At 41.1% G+C, this 19237-nt stretch overlaps 1 long non-coding RNA gene across 1 annotated transcript in view; it reads right to left on the bottom strand.

Annotated features, from left to right (window-relative positions):
- The window catches only part of LOC117259730 (uncharacterized), a 74675-nt gene extending 63924 nt beyond the window's left edge, over positions 1-10751 (bottom strand). The window contains exons 1-2 of the long non-coding RNA XR_004501872.2: positions 10672-10751; positions 5675-5844 (exon numbers count right to left, since the gene is read on the bottom strand). This is a non-coding gene — a long non-coding RNA (uncharacterized LOC117259730). The remainder of the gene's footprint in view (positions 1-5674; positions 5845-10671) is intronic.
- Positions 10752-19237: the final 8486 nt, after the last annotated feature.

Genomic DNA, 19237 nt, shown 5'->3' on the forward strand with positions numbered 1-19237 from the left:
TCTCCTGATCAGCTGTCAACATTGCGTTTGCTGCAAAACCGAATCTAAAATTGTATCTGAAATGTAACAAACGCCACGTACACCCAAAACTTTACCCAGCTGGCGTTAGCAAGGCTTATACCCCAAAATACAGAGCAGGTTTTTAACAGTCATAGCACGAAAAACAACCAGCCTGCCTCAGATGTATAATTTTGTTTCCCCGGTGAGTAAAAAGCCTTGGAGGCGAGTGCATACGCAGCAGTCATGTTTGTTAAGATACATGGCTAGAGCCGGCCTTTTTTCTCAAGCACCGGAAAAACCAGTAAATCACCAGCAAAGAAAATAAATATATACTTATTACATTCTGCACACTGCATATATTCACCTCCTTAACATATTGCACAGGCACAGTGCAAATGTGCAGCACTGCACACGGGCAAAAACATGCCATGAAAAATGACAGCAGGGAGGGGTAACTGCGGACCTGGAATATAATGGTGCGGTGGAGCGGAGGAGAAATAATCATACCTAGTGGAGGGGGATGAGGGGAGATGGGAGGAGCAAGAGGAAGATGAGTCTGTGCCCTGTAGCAGGGAAATGGAGCTCCACTGCTCTGCTGCTGGCTGCCTGATTCCCCAATAACGCTGCACAAGAGCTCCCTTCAGCAAGGGGCAACAGCAAGCAGTGTCTGTACTCTAGAAATACACTCCCCTGACACCCCACTGCCACAGGAGACACATACAGATGCTGCAATATTGGACTGTGTACATTGTAGCAGACACTGAGGTGCTTTTTACACGGACACACTCAAAAAACAAATATCTTAAATCCAAAGGAAATTATCAGGCAAATTTCGGCAGTGACACTGATACACCAGCTGGCTTCCGTCCTTCACAGAATTCTGATTAGAGCTAAAAATCAGCCTGCAGTTCCCTCTGTGGCCGTTAGGTGTCTCTCTTTCACTTCGCATGGCTGACGCTCCCTCTCTCACCAAGTGGAGCTCCTCTGCTCCTGAACTCCCATCTACACATAATATATACACCATCATTTGAAAATGGCAGCTTTTTGAAAATTCACCTTGATTATCAGACATTAAAAGTGACTTCTCCAGAGCTGAGTGTCTGGCTAGGGGGATGGCTGCAGACAGCAGAACAATGCAGCAGGCTTGATATTAATGCCTGGCTGGGGTGTGCAGGGAGGAGAGAGGAGCCAGCCCTTTGTTCTCTCCTACAGCCAATTATTTTTTACGTGTGCCTCTTTTCACAACAACAAGAGAGAATTTAATTTTAATGCACTCTCTGGGAAAAAAAAAAAACAAAAAAAAAAACAAAAAACGGGGGAAAAAACCATCTACAGTATTCTTAAACAGAGATGGGGACTAGCATCAGCGGTTAAGTATATATGCACACATCTCTGTATGAGGCACAGACGGATGACAGGGGCAACAAGAATGACATCAACACAAACACACACAGCAGCATGAATCCTCTCATGCAAAATGCTAAAACACATACTGCCTCACTCCCAAACCAAAGCAGAAGTGAACACAGCCCTACCCATCTGGAAGAAAGACCAAAATGAGAGAAGAGACACCAAAATAAAACCACGGTTATTTCATTATACAGCATTATGGTGCAGTGGCGGGGTGCACATTAACATGTGCATACCCAGGACCCGATGATAAGAAAGCACACTGTAAAAATAGCAAGGATTCCTGATCAAATGGCATGAAAAATAAAAACCCAGGATTGCTGTTGGTAGGTATGTGGCCAAATATTTTTCTAATTGGAAGGGCACTTTATCTTGCTGTCAGAGAAGCAGTAAAAAGCAGTGCTGTTCCCAGAAGGAGAGGAGCACAGCTTGCTGGCCTTTTATTAGTGCTGGAACTCTGATATATGCGTCTGCTCTAGGCTTTCATCAGGAACCAGCACCATAAACACACACGTACATACACACAAAGAAGTGCTACAAACTAGCCACACTGAAATCCCAACGCATCCACTGTTAAACAATTCGGCTGATGTACTTTCTAAACATGCAATCAGCATACACTCAACTAAAAATTACTGCCAAAATGTTTTCTACAACAAACTGATGATGCCAACAGCTACTGGGGGCATTCTTAGGTTTACAGGTTAGCACAATGATAACACATCAATTGCAAAAACTACACTAAGAAGTATTCAAATCCAGAAACAACAGAGCAGTGCACGGAGCAAATAACCGCCTCAGTACAACCAGACAGTGTAAAATGGTACTGTAACAACCTGGCGGAGTAAAATGCTTAATTCACTGGAGAATAAAAAAAAAAAAAAGCACAAAATACAGCACGAACACACAAACACTGCAGCACAAGCTCTTACATATGCAGTTCATGCAAAGCCAGTTTTTGCACACAGAGGCACTCCAAACTGACTCATGCAGACAGACACACAGGCACAGACAAAGACAGTCAGACTGACAGGCGCATGCGCATACACACACACACACACACACACACACACACACACGTGCACACCCACACTCACAACACACTGGCTAAATTAAATTTCAGTCCTTGGGCAGACAACTAAACTGCTTGTGTGTGGGACCTACTCTGCAGCACAGCAAAACCAATTCTCTGACGATGGCGAAATTAAAGGGCAGAATCCAGCCTGTTTATGGCGCTCACTCTCTTCTCCTCTCAATCAAATGTTTTATTAGCAATCATTTGGTCCTAAAAGTCATGTTCTTGGGAGGCAGCCGGCATGATGACAGCAGCCGCTGGACAGACAACACCACTTCAGCACATACCACTCCCAATTATTTACACCTGGAGCTATGGGTCTGCTGGAGGCTCTAATTACCCACAAGATAACCATGTTTAGAAGGGGGCAAGCTTACCTACACCTTCTACTTCCACTATGTCCCAAGCTTTAATATGTACTGTATCTTGAATAACCCTCAAAATTGGATGTATAAGGAAACACATGACTGAGTGCTAAGTAGCAGCTGACAATACAGAACATGTTTACCAGTTTGTAGAAATAAAGCCCAGCAGGCCAGAGGGTGCCTGGAACTGGCTGAGCAAATATAAAAAACATTGTGATCCTACAAAGGGAATAATAATGTGAACAAAATGCAATAATAACACAAGACTTTATTGATCTGCTATGGAGAACGCCCTACCTCGTAAAATCACTATTTTGATTCTGTTGGCTGAGGTCTGAGCTGACGGGAGCACTGTACCTGCTGATTGAGGCAGCCATGTTGGACAACTCTGCATGTAATGGCAAGAAAGCACAGCAATCAGTAAGATGTCCAGTGTCTTGCTTTCACAGTGTTACTTTTTATCTTCTTACACTAGGCATTTGGGGACAAAGCTTTCCACTGCGCATTGCACTGACTGTTTGTGTGATACATTTATTTCTAATCTAAAATGTCAGAGCTCATTTTCATTTTAAAAAAGGTAAATGAAATGAGTATGTGGTGTAACAGAACAAAGCATAAACAGACAGTGGATGTATTTCTATTCAAAATTATCTCAATGGATGTCATGTGTATGTGTGCACGTTCACATGCATGTGCTGGCCCCCCTCGATCTCTCTGTATATTGTATCACTGAGGCATCTCTTTCTACCTTTCTACCCTCCAACCCCCACCCCGCTCTGCTCTTCTCTCCTCTGGTGTCTGGAAGCAGTAATCTGTTCCTGAGCCAGCGCTGCAAGGATTAGGCAGCGACTGGAGATAGGATATATGCGTCATTAAAACGGAGAGCACAGTGTTGCAGAAGGAGAGAGACAAAGTCAACAAAGGTGACACACAGACTGAGGAGACAAATACCAGAAACCCACATGTGCCCACACACAAACACACACATACGTGCACATGTGCATGAATAAAATAAATAGGCCTGCAAACTTATACACACGTCTGCCGGTGCTAACACACACACACATAAAATCGTCTTTTCTCTTGCATACAATTTCCTACACCTCCAGTGAATAAGAATAATGTAGTGTTGCAGTAATGGGTGCCGGAGAGAGAAAGGCAATGCATTAAACCTGAGGTGCTAATGCAAGACAATACATATACACTATGTAGACAGACAGGCAGTAATAACTCTCAATACTTTGGAAAGTAAAGTCGGTGCTGGTGCTTGTTTACAATGCTGCAGATTTACCCTCACCTGACGCTCCAGCTGGTTTGTTACACAGAACAAATCTGAGCAGCTGTCATTGTTAACTGTTTGGAAAAGGGCAGGCACTTTTAAGAAATACTTGGCATGTGATTGGTTGAACCATCTGTCTGTCTTGTCTATCACAGACGCCAAAGCCAGAAGAAGAGTGAAAACATGGAGAAAAACCTTCATTGCATGAAAAAAAAACCTCTCCAGATGAGATATAACTAATGATCTTGCAGCATCTACCCTAAACTTCCAAAAAAAAAAAAAAAAAATGCCATTGTTGTTTCGAATAAACAGTCCCCCTTTTCTTGTCTCGTCATGCACACCTATACCGTGACCGTAGCTGCCAGTACTTCCTAACAGGATGCTAATTGTTCCAAACACGTTCACTTCGGCGAGCTCCATGACCATCTCTGCCAGTGAGTGCACTTTAATGCTTTATATTATAACAAAAATCCTGAATGATTTTGGTTTGATGAAAATAAGAAGATGGACTGATGGGACAAATTTTGGGCTTGATGTTTTCTAAAGCTTTGAATTTTGGCAAACTAGACTGAATAATACAGACACACAATATGAGATGAAAGCATACAGAATATATTATTCATGTTTTCTTGTAATTTGTATATTTGGTCTCATACTGATGTACATGGACGATGATTTAGTCCATCTAAATATTAATATATTTAAGCACTACTCAGTTGTACATATTTTCAAGCGTAAAAATATGATGGTCAATTTGAGAACCTATCAGCAGTCAGGTAAGTCATTTGAAAATCTGCAGGGAAGACTCATTGTGTTTGCAGCCTTGCTAGTAGTACAAGGAGCAGAAATCGAAGTGTATCTTCGTAAATCAAGACTCACAAAAGAATTTAAAATCCTCACTGTTTGAAGTTACAGTTAGGCGTGAGGTCTCCTGTACGTTTAATCTCAAGGCAAAGATTAGGTTAAGAAACAACTTCTATGGTTACAGTTTTGCTAGCTTCTTCAAAAAATTACAAGATGACCCAATGCAAGCTGACATGAATGCTTATCAGGCACACAACACTCTGCATGACACAGGACGTAAGGTACCACCCCCAGATGAAATGCCAAGTCCCTTACTGGAGGCCTGACAGGATGGATTTTTATTTGATCTTGTGATATCACCTGAATCCAGCTGCTGTGCAAGGTAAGACTTACCCTTCTTTCCCTATGTAACTTACCAATGAATCCATTGTAGCTCTGTTTTGTGAACTACAACAACCATATCATTACTTTCGCAGCCAACATTTGGCTGGTAAACAGAAACTATACTCTAACAATTGTACGTTTCAGGCAGGTAATCATTTGAGTTATCTATATAGAATGTATTACTCTGATTAACTTATTCATGGCAGCGAAAATAAGTCTCACTGGCAAAAATCAGTTAAGCTATATTTCTTGTTAAATTACAGCACATTGTGCAGAAATATTTCGGATGTCAGCTTAAGAGTTTTAATTTGCTTAAGTAAAAAATCTAAATGCTTAAGAAAGTGGTGGTTCTCTCACCTGCTCCTGGTGTCCTGTGTGTGTTTCTGGCACTGTATAAGCGAGGTAGGTCTCTGCCCCAGACGAGCCTGCAGGTCTTTACATTTGTGCCCCACCTGGGTGCATCTCTGCAGCCAATCAACCCCGTGCTGCACTCTGCAAAGAGCGTTTTTCTGTCATTACTGCTACACCTGAAGGATAAACACAGACAAGCAAACATGCTTCAAGAAATAATTTGACATTTTGGGAAATATGCTTATTCGCTTTTTTTGGTGAGATTTATATGAGACTATTGAGACCACTCTTATAACTGACTGTCAAACATGAAGCTGTAGATGGCTCGGTTCGCCCAGCATAAATACTGTAAATGGGGTAAGCAGCTAGCCTTGCTCTGTCCAAAGCTTAAAAAAAAAAATAAAAAAAATCAGCCAAGCAGCACCCATAAGGCTCACAAATTAACATTCAAAATGTTTCTTTAATTCTTATAAAAAACAAAGCGTAAAAACAACAGATTTGGTTTTTACCAAAGGTTACGTGCTGGACTATTTCTTTGCCAGATGTGGCCACTTTCTGGAAGTTCCTTTGTCAAAATGGCTAACTATTCCTTTAAATACATACTGTAATACAGTATGAAACACACAACAGATTCATGGTCATCTCCAAACCGAAAGATAGGTGTTAGAGTTTTATCTTCTTCTGATACTGAGAGTGAGACCAGCAGTGAGTGAAGGTTCACCTCCAGTTCTGGAAACACATGGAAATGAGTTCAACTATCCATCCTCATTCTTAGCATTACACATTCCTGTGTAAGACCCATACCTATGTTTAACTAACTATCCATCACTTTTTGTCCTGAGACTTGCCAGCTAGCAGATCAAGGAAGAAACTTCCAAGAGGGAATTCACAACTAGAAATGAGACATGCAGGAGCAAACAGTCAATGGCCAAAGTATGTGGCACAAAGAACTTTAGAAGTCTCTAAGATGAGAGGTGAAACATCTTCAAGAAACCCAAGCAAGTCCAGTTGCCTATGATGTAGCATTTAAGATTACCATGACCTGGATGACTGAGAACCTTCACCATTATGTGGCACAAACATTACACTCATGTGATTGTTAAACTTCTCATTCTAAAACCAGAGGCACTGATATAGAGTTGTCGAAGTCCTTTCCTTTATAATGACAGCAAGCGCAAGTGACTGAGACAAATCTAGCAGGCCAGAAACTCAAGACACTGACTCATGGTAAACATGGCTTACTATAAAAGTGTGTTCAAAAAATGAAGTCTAAGAAAAGCACTGAGTGCTTATGAGTGGCCCATTTTATTGAATTCTACTGCTTGTCAATAGAGATTGGACTGTTGGATGTTTGATTTTCTGCACCTAAAGTATTAGCAATAGCTGAGGCAGCTGAACCCACAAAAGCTATCCACAAAATACACGTGGCGTATTTTGTGCATATTGGGTGTGTGTTGCTAATTGCTTTTTTCCCACTTGAAACTATTTAGAGGAAGTGTGAAAAGTCTGGGTCAAAGTGATGCCTATCAAAAGTTCACAGAGGTTACAATCACATTCAGAACCACAGGCAGAAAGGCACAACAATTACAAATTAAATTCAAATCCACAATGATTCTCTCTGATATTTTCAATAAACTATCCAGGCACAGAGGCCATGGCCAGTCCCAACATTTTTTATTAGCAATCCACCTACAGAGAAATTTTACTTTGTTAGTGAAGATCTGAATTTCACCATACCTTGATTGCTGGCAGGTGCACAGAGTCTTAATGCAAACTTTTGGCCAAGGCAGGCTTGTTTGGCTGACCTGTTTATTAAAGGCTTCCTTGATTGAAAGACCTGGTTGCTGAACCTCTGTGTTGTTGAGGGGCCTTCACAGATTAGTTTTTCTTTTTAAAAAACCTTGGCCATTTATGGTTTAGTAATATTGAGTGTGACAGTCCAGAGTATACTGGCATCAAATAACAAAAAAGTAAAGCAAAGCTAGAATTAAATTCAATTTTAGTTTCGTAACTCTTGCTGAAATTTCCTTTTATTTTAGTTATCTACAACACTTATTATTGTTAGTGTTTTTATTAGAGGTACTGTATGTATCTTTAAAAATGCATAAATTGTTTTTTTATTGCCATTGAGTGAACAGGTTATAATGTAACTCAAAAACTGTGACCTTTCCCTGCCTTTTTCTGTTGCCTCTAGCAGCCTGTGGACTGATTTCCAAGTAAAGGAGTCGCAGAAGAAGACTTCCCAGAAAATCCAAAGGATGTGACAATATGTGCATTCCTGTGCCTCACCTCTCTTCAGCTCCATTAGCAATGTTAGCTAAAGTTGGCTAAGAGATGGAGTCTGGTACCGTCAACAAATGACCAACACCCATCACAACACTGTCTACACATGCTGTGTTTTCGTAATACACATTTTGCAGCAGTGGCCTGGCGGAAAATGACCTTCATTTGCAGCAACTCAAATTCAGCCAGAGCAAGACCAAGCGCCCGAGTGCCAGGGGTCTGATCCTGGACTACCTTCTTGACCACCAGAAGTCCCCACCAGATTAGCAAACTTCTGTTGCTGCAGTTCCATAGATTACGCCCTGCGCTGCGCTAGCCGTCAGCCCACTGGGAACCCTAGGGCTGAGGCTTGCACTGGCTGAACTTGAGTTGCTACGGTGGCTAAGGTCTAAGGCTGCCATCAATTGACCTTTCGCTAAGCCCCACCCCTTTGCGATGGTTTGTCAAGCTCTCAGAGCTGGCATGAGTGCACACTGTAACTAACTGCACTCCCTGAAGAAATTTTTGGAAAAACAAAAAATTAATTTCAGAGAAGGCAGACAGAGGGGTCTACAAAATACATTTGAAGGAAGTATCCAGGATGTGAAACTAACTCAGCAGCAAACATTAAAAAGATGAAGGTAGAAGCTAAATCCTAACTATAGGCTACAGATCACAGTTTAGAAGTAAATGACCACATCACTGGCGATCAAGACAGCAGACAATGAAAATAAAGGGACATTTTGCTGATTTTGAACCAGCTGTGTGTCATCACAGTGTGTGCAGATTAAAGTTGTTTGGCTTCCCCCCATGGCCACTGCCACAGCCGGTGAACCTCCACCAGGTGATGGGAAGGGAGCTCTGGGGGAAGCCAAACACTGTTCATTTGTACACATTGCAATGACACACAGCTGGTTGAATATCTGCAAAGTTTCCCTGCTTCCCTTCACTGATCCCTGTAGAGCAGGGTAGGTTTTTATTCACTGTTATAATCATTAAAAAGCAAAAGTAGCATGTGTGTGCATTCAGTGAGCTATCCCTTCAGTAGCTAGCTAGCTTACGAGCTAACCCTACACTTTTCAGGGTTTGATTTTGGTTTTGGAACAGGCAAAAACATATATCTCCTTCCAACCTCTCCAGGTAAGGAGTATCATTAATAGATGTGCCCCAAGCAGAACGTTTAGCTCCTGATCCACTAAACCAGCCAGAAATCTGAAAGGATTGTATGAGAGTCCATGGAGCACAGCCTGTTGTCCGACCCTTGTCGGAGCTGGCCAATGCTACACTATGATTGGCCAGTCTGTATTTGAGGGGCGGGACTTAGTGAAAGATCAGTTGCCAGGAGAGTGCCCTAGCAGCTCGGAGCTCTGGTGGGATGTGCTGGCTAGCTGGCTAATTATTGTCTCATTTGTTGCCCAGTATGACAATTTCAGTGCCCCCCAGTGCTGGAAAGAAGTCCTAACGTTACAGAAGCACTGACGTGAGATATATTGTGACATTGTAATTTGGATCAACTTACGTTGGCTAACTTTAACAAGCTTGCTAACGTGGACAAATTGCTAGCTAGCTAATAAAGCAAAATATTGTCTTGAGTCATTAACGTCATTTAGTTCTTCCAGACTAGAGGCTGATCTGGCTGGCAAATTAGTCAGCATGCCGTTTGCAATTACTTTATCAGCTGACACTATGAAGCAACCAATGCCAGATCAATGCAGCGTAGCTTAGTTAGAGATAGCCGGCTAACTTAGCTTGCTTGCTCGTCAATGTTATCACTAGCAAAATACTATGTGAGTGCATATGTCAGTTGGCTGGCTTGCCAGATTACTTCCCCAGCTAACATGATCCACCATACTAACTGCTGCAAGGGTGGCTAGTGAGTTAACCATAACCTGAGCTAAGGTCAGGTCATCTAGCTGCTACTCTACATGGATCTGCAGGTGGTTGCTTATAGTACATTATGCATTCAACATTTTACAGCATTAAAGTTAGAGCTGGGTATCATTTTAAAAATTCAAATACCAGTGCCCTCGAAGTGATACCGATACCAACAGATTATCATTTGATACCTTGTTTTTCTGCTTCATTTGACACCATCATGTGAATGGAAGTTGTGTAAAATGTCACCAGACACCACAGATGTTAAGCATAGCCATATTTTGTATCATTTTGGTGGCATCTTGGCACACTGAATAGCCAGCTCTGACAAATACACTGCATTAAACTTCACCATATCACAGACTGTATATTATAGCTGCTGGGGCAGTGGGACAATCATACTGCATTGAATTGAACACTTGTGGTGATTGTTTGACTGGAGAAGTTTTGATACTTCTTGGAACTGGGCTATTAAGGGCAATGCCTTAAGGGTATAAAGTACTGATAATCAGCCCTAATTATAGGGCAGATACTGTATTTCCATTATGGAAGTACAGTACAGCCCATGATTATTACTATATCGGTATGGTAATAAGGGAGAGCTATATAACTATAAAAGAACGTACACTGCAGATCAGTACAGTGACCCCCGTGGATTTACAAAGTTTAAGAGTCAGAAGAAACATTACTTTTATGGACCTTGACATGTAAGAGTGGAAGCACTATGTTGGATCAGAGTCCCCTGTTAGACGTGATTGCTTTCTTGTTTCCCAAGTATGTACATACAGTGTGTGTAGCCCTGCCATTGTGAATGTAGATTGGACATGTGTGTGGATGTGTGTTGGTCAAAACGTAGTCACGCTGACCTGAGCTCTCCACTCCAGCTTATACTCCTTTTCATTAGTGCTTCATTCTCTTCCTCCAGGCGCCCTTTAACTGCAGCTGAAGAGGACATGACAGAGAGAAAAAGATGGAGATTATACTCCACCATGGCACATTACAATCCAAATCACACATTTACGAAACTTGAGTACAAGTCTTTAAAGTTGACATATCTGTTGTCCACTGTAAGTGACTGAAAGCAGTAAGCGTTTCAAGTCTTTAATAGAATACAGTCTGGTTTGAAAACAATTTTACTGTCAATTCTTCGCCTTACTAATACACTTTAATACCGTCCCTCTGTTCCTCAGATTTCAATTTAGTTTCAGCTTAACTCTCTGATTTGTTTGAAATGCCATCTGCTTTGACAGTAACCTTTACATGGTTGGGATGTTCCCATCAAATGGACGCAGTTGGCTGAAATTCATTAAGTGGTATTAACAGTTGATGATCAGAAAAAACAATCATGACATACTAGTCATGTATTTCTGAGCTTCTAGTACCCAGAAATTGTTTTGGCCCGGTAATAGCATGTGAAGGACCAATGAAGCTAAAAGGATAAAAGTTTCATTCTTTATAAATCAATACAGCCTCTTAGAAGACTAATTTTTGGCAGTCTCAGAACAATAATTCATTTTAATTTTAATAATAGGTTATTGTAGAAAAAAAGGAAATATCCAGCCAAATGGCGCACCTCTACTGTGGACTATGAAGCTACATTATTAGCCATAGTCATTCTATGTCATTAGATTGAACATAGGCTTCAAGTGCACTTCAACAGTTGTGTGATTTACAGTACTAAAATTCCAGACAACCTGCCACCGAGCAGACAGTTTGCATCTATAGTAGATACACAACTTGCCAAGAAACGGTCATGATTTGCATGATTACAGACCAGTTATTTATATCCTGAAGAACTTTGTTCCAGCTCTGCGATATCTAACTTTATAATCACTGCACAAAACCAACAAGTCCTCTGAGGATGTATTTTTAATATTCATTTGTGCTGTTGATACTTAACCAATGCAGGGTCACATGAGATAATGATCTCATGGGTGTTAATGCTGCAGTACAGCAGACAGTCCTCACTCATAACAATGAGTTTTAAATCACATGAGCTGGATGTTGATGGAGATGCTGAGTTAAAGGTGAGCCTTTGGAGTTTGGTTGTCATTATAAACAAACCTTTTGTATTTGTCATTTTGCACCAAACCACATTATATAAAGTATCATTATAGGTGTACCACAAAGCACGATTCGAGGGTTACAAAAATTAACCTCGTTGGGATCTGTTTATTTTCTGATTTTTGGCTTGAAATCAGCTAAAAAGCTCCTTTCACCAATCATCTCCTTTGGAAACAGTGTCACTATATAGTAAACAGCTCAGAGAATACTTTATACATGCAAACTTATTGAGCCATAACATGACATTAGTAATGCCACAGAACTAAGCTGTGCAATTAAAGTAGCGCCTACACATCACTTTGCGGTTTGTTTGTTTTTTAAATTTGTTTGATTGTTTGTTTGCAAGGGGAGCCTACAGTATATCAGTGATGCATCTGAGTAAGAATCTATCTTTATTTTATTCACTAAGTTGTTCTTGCTCTCCCTGAACTACTGAATGCGTTCATAGTGTTCTCTGGTTCATTTGCCCACACTGGCTCTAAAAGAAGCCTCTGAATTACATTGGTATGCTTGGTCCTGATTTGCTTCCATTTATAATATTCTTCAAAAGTATAAGTAGGCGGCATGGGATCGATCAATTTCAAGAGTCAAATGAAACACTCAACACATCATTTGACTATTTTTTTTAATGGGAACGTGCACAAAGCCTGAAGAAGAAAGCCTGGGTTAACAGAGCAAGCCGATAACCATCTTTGTGGTACCTGTCTCTGACTAGCTAAGGCAAAGACAGCTTGGCTGTGTTGAATCTGCTTCGTAGTAACACCTCTTTAGGCCTAACAAATATGTTGACTGCATTTCCTACATATTCAACACATTACTCCTACTAACTCTTACAGATATTTGCAGTCTGTATAATGTTTATCACATCGTTCTCATTCTGATTTGGTGCATGCATCCCTATAAAAACACAAGTTACAAAATAAGGGGGAGCCTTTAATCAAAATATTGCTCTACAGTGCCACAAGTGGCAAAAACTCCACAGGATATTTTTTAATTTGAAACAGATTTAATTAGGTTCAGGAACAATTTACAGTCGGCAGGTCCTGGAGAGTTTGAATGAGTATCAGAGTGGGTAAAAAGTGAGTAAAATGTTGGGGGATATTTCCGGGTAATGACATCTGGAGGAGCAGCAAGGAGACAGAGAAAATAAGTATAAATTCACACAATGACTAAGGCAGCATTGAGAATGTTCCAGTCAACAATACTGAGAGAGTGCAAGTGAGATGACACCTCAGGCTCTCATTGAACAACACAAACAGAGTCTGCCCAGAGGCTTAGCAACAGGTGACACAGACACCATCAATCAACAGTCAGTGGTTCAGATTGGTCAGTGTTTTTTCCTCTGGGAAGGTGGCAAGCAGCATTTTTTCTTGAATATATGTCTGAAACCCGAGTCATCAATCATCAGAATCAAGGGTTTGTCTTGCCTGTCAATGTGACTAAGTGCCCGTTTGTCATACAGAACATGTTTGTCTGTTGACTCAGTGGACATACATCCCTGCATGCATGTGTGAAGTACACATTTTTCTTTCTGTGCAACATTTGTGCACTTACATGCATCACAAATGCCATAATGTTGCATTTTTGATCATCAGTCTCTCAGTCCTTAATGTACATATATACATTTTTACTGTGACGCCACAAGCTGCATAATTCCAGATCAGATGGCACCAGCAAAACCATGTTCAATCAATATGAAGCAATGCTGGGATGGAAATATTTTAAATGTGCTTCTCAAAATACTACTCAGATTGAAATGCATTAATAGGGATGGGCGCATGAAGCATGATGAGTCTGAGGCCTGCTGGAAAACCCCAGGCCTAGCAGTGAGCACTGTACCTGACTCTGGAGCTCCTGGGCCTGCTGAGTCTGCCTCTGAAGCTGCTTTTGGTGTTGCTGCATGCGACTCTGTTCCTCCGGAGATCTAGACGGCTCTCCCGCAGTTCACGCAGCGACTGAGAGATCCTTGCTCCTGGATGTCCAGCTATTGAACCACAAAAGGAGGCAGGGCAGCGAGAGGAGGAGAAAAATCAATCCAGTACACAGAGCCTATCCTCTCTGCGCAGCAAACCTGCTCAGTCTGTAGCTGAGGCTAAGATGCACCATGGTTCCCCATCCTCCTGAGCAGAAGCTCGGAAATAAAGCCAACCAGAGGTCCTGTCCTGTCCTGTCAGTGGCAGGCCTCAAATCTGCCTGCATCTGCTTATTCTGTGTCAGAAGGACTGCTGAAGATAACGCTTAATTTTCTTGAAACCAAATTCAATACTAAATTGAAACAAATGTTTGCACAATGAAATCATAAACAATACACTTATTGTGATGGCTAGGATTATGTCTTTATTCAAATAAATAAATATATATCAGTTGATCAATAACTCTATGTAGATGATGACATTCAACACGGAACAAAATAAAATGTATATTTCTTCAAAATCAAGACTTGCACATTCAGGATTTCATAATTCTTGTTAAAAAAATTTACAAATAAATCACTTTACAAAATCTTTTAACTATAAGAACAGGATGAATCCAAATTAAAAACTAAAAATGACAAATTTCCTATTCAAAGACAACACAGTGTTACATCATGTGATAACCAATCATATAAAATTTAAATATCAATGTTTTATAGAGGGAAAAAACAGGTTATACTGAAACAGTGCAGCTACAGAATACACAGCGATATACTTTTGATATTTAGTAAATGGTGGAAAACACCGCTCTTGCAAAACTGGCAACAGTTGCCTGCACAGTAAGTGCGCCAATAATAATAAGCAGGCCACTAATTAATACTACCTCGAAGTGCTAAATCACAAGAGGGGACGGGATGGAGGGGGAGAGAGAGAGCCAAAGATGCTGAGAGAGAGAGAGGAAGAGGAGGGAGCTTGGGAGAAAGGAAGGGAGGACAGTAAGAGGAAGACAAACAGACCTATCTCCTGGTTCACTTGGATGGAGGCTTTAACCCAGTGTGCCAGATGCTGCTGCGGTGTCGTCGTTGCCGAAGGAATTAAAACCAGACAAGATGGAGACCCAGACAGGAACCAGGACAAACCACTACTAAACTATCTGTACACAGGCTGGCAAATACTCCATGAAATCAACAAAAACCAAGAGTAAAAAAAAGACAGTTATTTCCATTCCTGCCCTCTTCAAAGCACTGTGTCATCTCCATGTCCGTTTTTGCTTCTCGGAATAAGTCAAACAAAAGAGGCTGGCGGTTGTTCCTGAATTAAAAATACAGATTATGCAGAAATCCATTTCACGGAATCGCTTAAAACGTGTCTCATCCGTTAGCACTCTCTTTCTGTATGCGATCCACACCGATAACCCTGGTCTTGCTTTCTTTCCCTCACAATCGCTCCCTCTCTCTCTATTCTCCCCTCCTAAACTGATCAATACTTCATTTAAATCATGACATTAGCACACTACTACTGGAAAAAGAGAGCGAGAACAAACACAAATGAGCTTCTAATGTTACACAGTAACTGATGTTAAATGTCCAAGGACTGTAAGATTTCTCCAAAACATAATGTGAAAAACAAAGGCAGAAATATATGCAAGTGTGCGGGGGCTGTACTGCTGTTTTGATTTGAGCTCCTGAGCCTCACACTGATCAATACACATTTAAATCCAGACTGAGGAGAACTATCACAATATCTCGTCTCATCAGAAAAAGGCAAACATGCTATCCCAATTATCATCTCAAATGACTAGTGTCGAGGGAACACAAGTTGGATGCTGATAGAGGCATATTTCATATTTATTCAGCAGAATTTTTACATTAGCACCTGAGCGCATAATTGCCTAATATATATGCACACTCACACTTTTATCTATTCACATAATTCACAATGAGCACAATCAATACTGCCCTCTCCATACTCTGCTCCACGCTCATAAAGTGCGTCTGCATTAGATCATATAATAAGCCGTTCAGAAAACCCCAAACGACACCGGCTAATTTCCTGGCGCTCATTGAAATTGCGAGCGGGAGTAGCTGGCTAATCTTCCTGTTCGTCATTAAACCCGGATATTTACCTGAGCAGCTTGAGAGTCACGGGCCTGGTGAGGGAGCAACGCATCTCTTTGGAGTCTCTGGATGGTCTCATCCCACTGAGATAACTGAGAAGAAGCCGATCAGGTCAGGTTTTCTCCACTCGGAACATGGGTGAACAGAGGCGAGGACAGGAGAAAAGAGAGAAGAGAGAGGGGCAGACCGTGAGCCCAACACTAGGCGGGAAGTGGTGGAAATAGAGCCGAAGTCGATCACTCGGGGGAACATGCACTTACATATAGTCTGGCGCCAATGTCGACCAATGAGCAATTAGGCAGACAAGACTAAAGTTATTGATCGGGGGTTCAGGCTCTTTTCTCAGGGCTAACTAGCCTGCCTGAGGTTGTGTGATGACTGCTACAGCTGTGGACTGCAAGACATGGAAAGGCAGTACAAAAGAAAGTGGGAGGAAGGGCAGGGCAGGTCTGTTTCTCCTCAGGCCTTGAGCTCTTGAGTTGGGCACTGGACATTATCATTTAGGCTGCTATTGATTGCCACAGGCTTAATAAGCCTTCATATCAAGCAGTCACTCACAGAAAGAAAGGCACTTTGGAGAATGCAAACATCCAATCAAATATATTATGGAAAGCAAACAGTCTTGGCAAAGCATTGATGACCGTAACTATGAGGTTTTCGTTTCCAATTTGCAGGATAATAAGAGAGATTAATGTCAAGGAAGAGCTTGACAAAAGTTACGTCATACATAAAGAGCCAACAAGTTTAAATTAAGTTTGCAATTTAAATAGTGAAGGTCAAGACAGGCTATAGATTTAGTGTCACATTGTCAACAGATATTATAATGCTGCAATGTGGCCACTGTTAGATGACACTACCAAACGTAAATGTTTTCGCAAGACCTACAAATTTGCTGTAGAGTTGCTAGAAGGTCAGGTCTTTCAGTTTTCATCAGTGCTAACTAGAGCTGGGCAATATATCAATGTTATTTTGATATTGTGAAATTAGAACAGATATCTTCTTAGATTTTGGATCATAATACTGTAAGTGTTGTCTTTTCATGGTTTTGAAGGCGGCAGTAAAGTGATGTCATTTTCTGAAGATCAGACTATTTCAGCTGCCTCTAACCACTTGCTATTAAAAATCTCATTGTATAATTATTTGTGGTTGCAACAACAGTCAACCCTATAATATCACTGCAATATCGATATTGAGGTATTTGGTCAAATGTATTGTGATATCTGATTTTCTCCATTTAGCCTAGTCCTAACCATTTCCCATTGCTTCCAAGACTTTAGACTCACAAGTCAGTCTTTAGACGCTTTGCTTAACTAAAGACTGATGACTTTCTCCCAGATTTTGTGTTTAGATGGGCGGATACAATTTCAGAGTTTAAAAAACTCCCTACATTGCAGAACCAATAGTAAATCTGCAGGGCGGTTCTTCAGTGGCTCGCTGAACTCTTGTGCTTGTAAACATAGTCCCACTAGAAACACGTGTAGTGGTACAAAATGGCTCAGCCGCGCTCGCAGAAAACGCCATCAAAGTTAGTGGATGTTTGTCGCGTTTGCGGCGACACATTCTCACCAACTAAAAGAAACAAACATAATCTTTGACAAGGCCATGACTCATCCGTCTGGCCGGACTATAACGTTAGAGGGAATCGCCTTGTTGTTTACTACTTCCGGGTAGAAAACCAGCAGAGCTTTTAGCTATATATATAGTCTGTATATCACATTTTTCACATCACTGTATCACCATTTAGACTAATCCGATGTTTGTAAAGTCTATAAACACAAAGATTGAACAAACTTTACTATTTCTGTGTGCACATTTAGCTGGGCTAACCATTAGCTGTTAGCCCTGTTAGCCGTTAGCGGTGTCTGTAATAGGTAATAACTCATTAAACGATCCGTGAAAAAAATATCTTTTCCAGTGGATATCTTAGTTACAACATGACTGAGCTAGCAAAGCAGTTTTGTGTTGCTATGTGTGGTATTTATTCAGTTTTGGGAAATCATGATGTCTAGAAAGCATCAGTGGCTGCAGCTGACAGGGACAGCTAACACTAGCAGCAAAGCTAACATCAGGACGTCATCTGTTAAAAGCCTCCCGTTGTCGGATATGACATGAAACTACTCCAGTTAACTCAATAATGTTGTAACTAAGACATCCGCTGGAAAAAATATTTTTTTCACAGATGAGCACACGTTTGATAAAACAGAGTTAAATCTCTCAGCATCCATTTTCAAGCTCTCTGTGTGTTTGTTTCCTTGAGGACGAGAAAAGGGGGAGTGCACATTTCCGAGAAGGCGTGTCCTTTTCAAAAATGCAAGAGGCGTTGCTTTGTTGCCGGCCGTTTTCGCCAGTGTGTTAAACACACTTTAGAAAGGAATGTCCCCAGACTATCATAAGGCGGAGATCTCAGATTGTCTGGTGGCGAGACTACCAAGACTTAAGCGAATCTAAACATATGAAGTGTGCACAGACAATATTATTATTAGTTAGTATGTTTTTTTTCCATCAATCTTTGTATTTGGCTCAGCTGCATTTATCCAACAGCGCCAATACCAGAAGACAGGACAGAAGAACACATTGTAGCTTAGTGCAGCAATACACCTGCTTCGGCTTCGTCTTGCATTCGAGGTTTAACTTCTGAGGAAGTGTAAGCCAACCTGAGCTAGGTTAGCTAGCTAATAGCTAATACCAACACGTAGCTTTTAGTGATGTCAATGATACCAAAATTATGACTTTGCTATGATACTAAATACTAAATACTAAATATGTCAGTACTGATACTGAAATGATATCATGGCAAACACCTAAACGTCAGGAAATGATTTGATAAATTACACTTTAACTTACATCTGAGGGCATAGGCATGATGTAATTACACTGAACACTGAAGTATAAACTCAACACTTGAAATAAAAGATCCAAGACTTTCTCTATGCACACAAGGCTTATTTCTCTCAAATTTTGTTCTCAAATTTGCCACGTTGTGTTTTAGTGGGCACCTGCACCTTTGCCTTGATAATCCATTTACATGACGTGAGGCATGCAGTGCAACATCACGTCTCCTTGGCAGAGTTGATCAGGTTGTTGATTGCGTCCTGTGGAATGTTGGCCCACTCCTCCTTAATGGCTGTGTGAAGTTGCTGAATATTGGCAGGAACTGGAACATGCTATCGTTCATGCCGATCCAGAGCATCCAAAATATGGTCAATGGGTCACTTGTCTTGTAAATATGCAGGTCATGCAAAAGATGGGATGTTTTCAGCCTCCAAGAACTTAGTACAGGTCCTTGCAGCAAGGGGCCATGCATTCTTATGCTACAACATGAGGTCATGGCGATTGAT

This window comes from Epinephelus lanceolatus, chromosome 2, assembly GCF_041903045.1.
Source record: "Epinephelus lanceolatus isolate andai-2023 chromosome 2, ASM4190304v1, whole genome shotgun sequence".
Classification (NCBI taxonomy): Eukaryota; Metazoa; Chordata; class Actinopteri; order Perciformes; family Serranidae; genus Epinephelus; species Epinephelus lanceolatus.